Here is an 8044-nt window from a genome sequence, read left to right on the forward strand (position 1 = left end):
AATAGTTGCTGGTTAAAGCTCTATACAATATCTTAGACATCACTTTCTATTAGGGCTGCAACAACCAATCGATAAAATCAATAACAATCGATTATCAACGAATGTCAACTAGTTTTATCATTGATTAGTTGGTCTGTAATGTCACATGCACCACCGCCGGACAGCACGGACACAAGTCCACTTCATACAGTGCGAGTTGCATGATCAAATCTGTGGCTAAATTTATTTACCAGCACATCGCTGAGACTCAATACATTTTGTTTATTATTATTTTGACATTTAAAGATGTTTTACTAACTTTTTTGTTTTTCTGATATAGCAGCCCTGTTAAAAGCTGTTAAAACCTGTTAAAAGCCTTTAAAACTATACTTCTACATGTTAATACCCTCATTTAGTGCCTTATTTAGCTATAATAAGAGAAAAATCGAATTAAGTAAATATTTAGGTTTTATCCGATTAGTCGATTAATCGAAAATAATAATCGCCCGATTAATCGATAATGAAAATAATCATTAGTAGCAGCCCTCTTTTATAAACCGCTTCAGAAAAGTGTCTTTGCCCCAGTTTAAAAAAAAACATTTTATGGTTCAGGCAGAGCTGATTATTTCATAACTTAGCTGCACAAACTGTGATTTCTGGAGACACTCATAACATAAAAAAGTGGGTAAATAAATACTTTTACTTTCCATGATAATGTAAGACTTATGACAATTTAGGTCTTGGATGTAATGCAGCTAGTTCAACGTGCACCGCTACAAGCCTGTGATCAGCTTCACCACATGCGTATACCACGCTGCACGTCTGACTGGGACGCACTGTTCCCCGTCTATTGACCTGGCACGGGCACGAGGTCATCAAAGAGAGGACGGCCGCTGGCCACAGACCCTGCAGGCATTACGCCAGGGCATTTCCAAAACAGAAACCCTGGCCGTGATTTCACTTCTGTATCTATTCCAGTTACAAAGCCATATCCACATTTCTATATTATATTCTAACACCTTCCTACTGGTAAAGTGTTATAATGGTGTATTAATGTAATAGTCATAAGCAGACCGGATTAGCCATTGGTTTAAGTGCAGGGTCTGGCACGGCCAAGGACAAATTTAGTGAATCAATAACAACGTCTGCCTGCAGCATTATTAATAGAGCAGATTAAAACTGAATTATTAGGCAACACAGACATACAAACATACATACACGCAATACTACAGAGTGCATGTGACGAAACCCGTCTGACATCTTTTCTTATGTCAGACTCTTATTTTTAGGTTCAGTAATTGCACTTTAATGGCAATGAAAGGTTATTAGTCAGTCATTGAAATGCCTTATTTTCACAAATGTCCCTTTAGTCATTTTATTGGTATAACAAATTTGACTGTATTTCGCTGCAAAACCCTCTAAGTACATCCAACAAGAGTCACTCTTCTTCACTCTCCTTTCTGAATAAAGTAAAAAAAAAACAGTCTATATCCTAATATATTCGGTAAACTTCGATAAACCATTTAAAAAACTCTGCAGCTTAATAATTGGAATCCTTCATACACAAATCGTCCATGCACTTTGAGAAACCAATGTGGCTTTTATAATGGATTCTGCCAACAAATCGGCATTTCAGAATTAAGCAGTTTTGAAAGAAAGCATTTAATAAATGTACTATACAATACATGTCGAGGGCATTTTTTTACCATTATAGACTGAAAGCTATCATCATTTCTATAAGATATATTTTTCAATGTCATAAATCAATTATGCACAATAAAACCTGTGGCATATATATTAAGGATCTCATCTCATTAAATCAAATTTTGACTTTTGTGTATTAATTACATTTCAGGAATAAAGTAACAAATCATGGTTTATCGTGTGGTGTAAACTAAAGGCTGTCAGCTAAGAAACACCATCTAATACGGTCTCGTTCATACAGGCGCTACAGCTCCCCCTTGTGTTTTTTAGAGAGATGTGCAATCATTGCGGTGATCTGAAATCATTGCAATGAGGTCAAACAATCACGATGAGACGATTATTTAATCGTTGAGAATTCATACGTATTTTATGAGTTGGCCAAATCATACAAAGCAAATCATACAAAAATGTACGATTATCATAAAGAATTACAGAACCTTATCCCTAACGTCACAGGAGCAAAAGCAAATCGTACAAAAATGTACGAATGTTGTTGTACGAATTAGCCACGTTGTAAAATACGTTACAAATTGCCATGAGATAGCCCATCGACACAGGAATTCTGCCCCAAATATTTAACTCACTGTCTTAAAGATTTCTCCAACTCTTTATCATCACCAGTTTTATATATCAGCAAAAACTGAGTGATGACTGCTGAATGAGTCACATACACGGAAAAGTACTTATCGCCCGGCAGTGCTTGGTTGCTAAGATTTGACGTGTCTCGTTTCTGGTTGCAATGCACAACACGGTTTGACCTCGGTCATGGGCCGAGATGGGTGGGTTGTCAACAAAACCAGACACCAAAACAAAGTGACAGAGTTGACACACTTCTCATGTTAACATCAGTGTGAGAAAGTAAAGATGTGTGCAATATAAAATGAACAAGTCAAAACTGCAGAGAAGTGATTTCATCCAAGAGGGATTCATTCAACTGATTGACTAAACAGATTCAGATTACATTCAAGCATTTAAGTGTTTATTTAAAGTGACACATTAAAAGGTACATTTTATCAGTATCAGACTTAAACCCTTTCATCATTAAATCAACCCAAAAAGCAAAATCTGGATTGTGTGCTACTGGATGAAGAAATCAGGACTCGATTCAACAGCTCATTTCTCTCTCACGTCTTCACGATCATTCAGTCATTTATAATATTTATAATCGCTCTTGATACATCTGTGACACATCAGATAGATTAACCCAGATAAGTTCATTACTGTCTATCACCTCAGATTCAACTTACAGTAAGACTACAGTAGCTTACTGTACTGCAGGAAGCAGCACTACAACTAAGGTTGCAAAACGATTAATCGCGACTAATCGTTTGCAAAATAAAAGTTTTTATTTACATCATATATGCGTGTATACGGTGTATAATAATTATGTATATATAAATACACACGCACACACACATAATTATAATACACAGTACACACACAAAAACTTTTATTCTGCAAACGATTAATTGCGATTAATTAAAACTACACTGTACTGACCTAAAAAAAAAATGTAAAAAAAATCCAGCTTTAGTGGAATTTTGTGGTTTGGGTACTGTGGTAGTTACAGAATCGATATTGTGTTAAGGTATAAAATACATGTTGATGGTTAGATTTAAGGACAAAAAGACAGGTGTGCAGTAAAGAAAACTGCTCAGCTAAACCTGAAAGTCCTGTTTGAGAAAAATAAACAGAAAACATTCCTCATTCTCTAACAGGAGAGAGAGAGAGACAGAGAGACTCTTTTATTCTTTAAAAGCTAGTAAACATTTCAGAGAGACAGGCAACGGTAGCACAACATGTTCTGGCATGTGAGGGAATTTCTGGTAATGATTCTAGAACAGACAGACAAACATAATCTAATATGGAAACTTAAAAACAATGAGTAATACCCCAATGTCAGCTTTGATCTTTATATCTTTTAAAAATATATATATGAAGTACTGAATGGCCTTGGGAAACATTGTCAGGAATGTTTAAATAAAAATGAACATTCTGTAAAATAATGACTTAATTATTTAGGATTTTAATGGCAGAAACAGTTTTCCAAAAACACCTAAATATAGGGCATTTTCCCCCCACTATCGGACATCAACCAATTGTTTAAAAACATGCTGATTATTTTGAATTGGAGGGCAACAGAGTTGCAATAAAAAACTATCGGTATCGGCAGATGTCATTTTAAGTAACTGAATATCGGTATCGGCACAGATACTTTATATCAGTGCATCCCGATTAAAACCATTACAATATTTATTTACATTTTGGGGTGGTTTCCCAAACAGAGATTATTTTAAGACTAGGAATGCACGATATATTGGCCAACATATCGTTATCGGCCGATAACTGCTTATTTTTAATATTATCGGTTATCGGTCTGATTGCAAAATTAAGCAGATAAATGAAAGCCGATAAATGATGGATTATTTTGGTTTGTTGAACCACTTTACTTGCTCATTGCTGGCCATGTGGAGTTTTGATTGGTGCTTTCTGTGACATAGCATGAAGATGACACGTGTTGTGGGCTTAAGAAGAGTATGCTAGAGTAGCGCAAAGACAAGATGTCCGCGGCCTGGGAGTTTTTCATTGTGAAAATAATATGAATATTTATCAGCCTATCGGTTATCGGCCCACAAATATAAAGAGTTATCGGTTGCAGCCAAAATTTCCATATCGGTGCATCCCTACTTAAGACAGGAAATTATTCATTACTATATTATTAATTAAGAAATATAACTAGTTTTAACAAACATGCCTTACTAAAAACATTACTTGTGTGCATTTTAAGGCAAAACAAAGAGCACTGGTGTATTTTATGATATGTCAGTAAGTTCATCCACCAAATAACATTGTATCAATTTTGGTTTCCATTCAAACCTATGCAAATTCCCATTAAAAACCATTAAATCCAATAAAACCCAACACATTACCAGAACAAAACCAAAAGAAACCATAACAGTTTCCATTTACACTAATGCAATTTCCATTAAAGCAGAAAATCAACAGAAGAATGAAAGCACAACATGAACTCAAAGACCCTCCCAGCAGGTACTGTATAGGGTTATGCAACATTCAGAGGTGAGAAAAACATTTCAATTCAGTTCAAGAAAAAAACGCTAACCTGCAACGAGTAAGATTGTCATTTGTAAAACAACCCAGTTTGGAAAACTCATCCACATTCCTCATCTCACGGCTCTGATACAGGTACTGCTGGATGTGTGTCATATTACAGAGACACTCAAAACAGACGCCTCTGCATACATCTGTATCTGCCGTTTAAACAGGTTTCTCTGTCTAAACAGCCTGAAGATTCACAATCCTCAGGTCAAAACTGCACTTTATCATATGATTTAATATCATGTTGTTAGTCATACATGAAATCTGCAAGGAACCAATTAAACCAGATTGACAAATAAATGAAAGATGCAGCGAGACATATTGGTCTATTATGAGGATAATTATTGTTGTGTAAGCACAACAATATTACTATAAATTATGCACAACTATTTAACATAAACACACTAAACCAATACATAAGACATTTCAGATGTACGTGTGAGGAAGAGTAAAGATGCAAAACGCTATAAATGCGTCTTACATGTTTTCTTGTTAATGAGCATCAGGCTCTTACGCCTAGGTTCAGTATTTAAATGGCAATTAAAAGGTTATTACATGGTAATTGAAATGCCCTGTTTTCACAAATGTCACTTTAGTCATTTGTACTCTTTTGATGTACAAATGTGACTTTCGCTGCAAAAGCCTCTAAGTGCATGCAAGCTTTTTGGCAAAAATCTCCACTTCTAAAAAGTCTCTCTTCACTGTCCTTTCTGAATAAAGATAAAATGTAAAAAACATTGGCTTATTTCTTAATATATTCAGTAAATCTCCTTTTCAGTAAATAAAACTCTTCTTCTGTAAACTTGGAAGATTTTGCTGAAATACCAAAGTGGCCTTAAACGGATTTTGGCAACAAACCGGTATTTCTGAATGGCATAGATCATCACCCGTCATTCCTCACTCACTTAATTATAGATCTTTTATTATTTGTAAGCAGCTGAAGAAAGTCTGTCAAATTCAACACAGATCAGACAAAAAGGAACACAGTAAAAGCAGATTAGTGGAAACCTGCGGGACACTGAGACGCTCTTGTAAACAACAGATGAAGTGCTGCCAAACACAACACACGCACAGCACAGCTGATACAGCAAAAGATGATCAACATTAAATCACATTATTATCTCCTCAATCCTCAAACACCGTCTGGACCTTTACAGTAAAAGTACTGTGGCTGTACAGTGATCATATCAGATGATATCCCAGATTAATTACTTTACACATAATTCACTACACATTAACTCTTGTGATTCTATATAACTCAGAAAAAACTAATCTGTGTTATTATCCAACCCAAAAGTCCAGTGTGTTGAGACAAGTGCAAGCGCATTTACACCTGCTGTGATCAGACTGATTAATCACACATTTTCTGAACTACCTTCAACTGTGTATTAAACTTTAAAGTTCAGGTGTTTCTACTCCATCCATTAAGCTGCATGATAGAAAAATAGGCAGAAATAGATTGAATGCACCAAATAACCTGTTGAAATAAACGATACAAACACTAAAAAGTGTCCGTTATGAATCATCAGCTATTTGCCATTAAAACAATTTCAGAATTTATTTACATTGTGTGTTTTGGGTCCTTACCCAATACATCTTAAAAATGTTTTATTGACTCCCATCCAGCCGATAACATCCCACCAAAAGAACCCAACACACATTACTAGTAGAGACCCACAGAGAACATTATAGTTTCCATTACAGCCAATGCAACTCCCATTATAACCAGTAAATAATACATCTCAACACATTACTAGTGGAGAACCAAGAGAACATTAATAAGATTTCTATTTAAACCAATGCAACTCCCATTAAAAACCAGTAAATCCAATTAATCGCAACACATTACAGGCAGAGAACCCAAAAATTAACATTATGGTTCCCTTTAAAACCAATGCAACTCCCATTATAACCACTAAATCCAACAAAACCCAACAGATAGTTGAGAACCAAAAGAGAACATTATGGTTCCCATTAAAATCAAATGCAACTCCCATTATAACCAGTAAATCCAACAAAACCCAACACATTACTAGTGGAGAACCAAAAGAGAACATTATGGTTCCCATTAAAACCAAATCAACTTTCATTTAAAACCAGTAAATCCAATTAATCCCAACACATTAAAAGTATAGAACTAAAAGAGAACATTATTGTTCCCATTAAAACCAGTGCAATTCTCATTATAACCAGTAAATCCAACAGTACCCACCAGAGAACCATAAGAGAACATTATGGTTCCCATTAAAACCAGTGCAACTCTCATTATAACCAGGTAATCCAACAGTACCCAACAGAGAACCATAAGAGAACATTATGGTTCCCATTAAAACCAATGCAACTCCCATTATAACCAGTAAATACAACAGTACCCAGCAGAGAACCATAGGAGAACATTATGGTTCCCATTAAAACCAATGCAATTCCCATTATAACCAGTACATCCAACATAACCCAAAACATTATGATTGAAGAACCAAATGAACATTATGGTTCCACTAAAACCAATGCAATCCCCATTATAACCAGTAAAACTAGTAAATCTCAACACATAGCTAGTTGTGAACCAAGAGAACATTGCAGTCTCAACTGAAACCAATGCAATTCCCATTACAAGCAGTTAATCCAGGCTATAATATGATATAACAAAGAGTGAATGTTGTGTCTTATCGGGCCCGTGATCAGATCAAACTTACAAACACAAACAAACTCGTGCATTCATCTCTCAGCCTTAACTCGCACAAGTCATCGCGCGTCAAACATCGCGTCCCAGAGCGTCAGTATGCTGCTCGCGGAGCTGTCAACGCGAACAGACCGCATTTATATCACATTTATAAACATCGCGTCTGCGTGCAGTCCGTCTCGCCGCTCCGCCGCTGTCAAACTGCTGCGCTCGCCCTCACGCGCCGTCCGGAAACTGCGTCATGACGGACAGATGATCGTGCACGCTCGCACACACCCCCAGACACACCTCAGCGCTCAGCCAATCAGAGAGCGATGCGCTTCTGCGGGCGCAGGACGCCCCCTAACCTGCGCACACATCCTGTACTGTACTGCGAGAAATGCGTTAAATGTTTGGAAAGCGTTACTACAGTTCATATTTAATGATATTACACACAGACTGCAGGATTAAATGCAATATTGCACTGAATATGTTGCAAACAAACCTGATTAAATAATTCTAATGCTATGCAGGTGTTGCACGTGCACATACTGTAAGATTTAAAGAATAATGCAATTCAAT

General features: G+C 36.3%; 1 protein-coding gene across 1 annotated transcript in view; it reads right to left on the bottom strand.

Annotated features, from left to right (window-relative positions):
* The window catches only part of pparab (peroxisome proliferator-activated receptor alpha b), a 28111-nt gene extending 20386 nt beyond the window's left edge, over positions 1-7725 (bottom strand). Inside the window, exon 1 of the mRNA XM_055191782.2 lies at positions 7531-7725. The gene's annotated coding sequence lies outside the window, so the exon portion shown is untranslated. The remainder of the gene's footprint in view (positions 1-7530) is intronic.
* Between the last annotated feature and the right edge of the window lie 319 nt (positions 7726-8044).

The sequence above is a fragment of the Misgurnus anguillicaudatus genome, chromosome 6, assembly GCF_027580225.2.
Source record: "Misgurnus anguillicaudatus chromosome 6, ASM2758022v2, whole genome shotgun sequence".
In the NCBI taxonomy this organism is placed as follows: domain Eukaryota; kingdom Metazoa; phylum Chordata; class Actinopteri; order Cypriniformes; family Cobitidae; genus Misgurnus; species Misgurnus anguillicaudatus.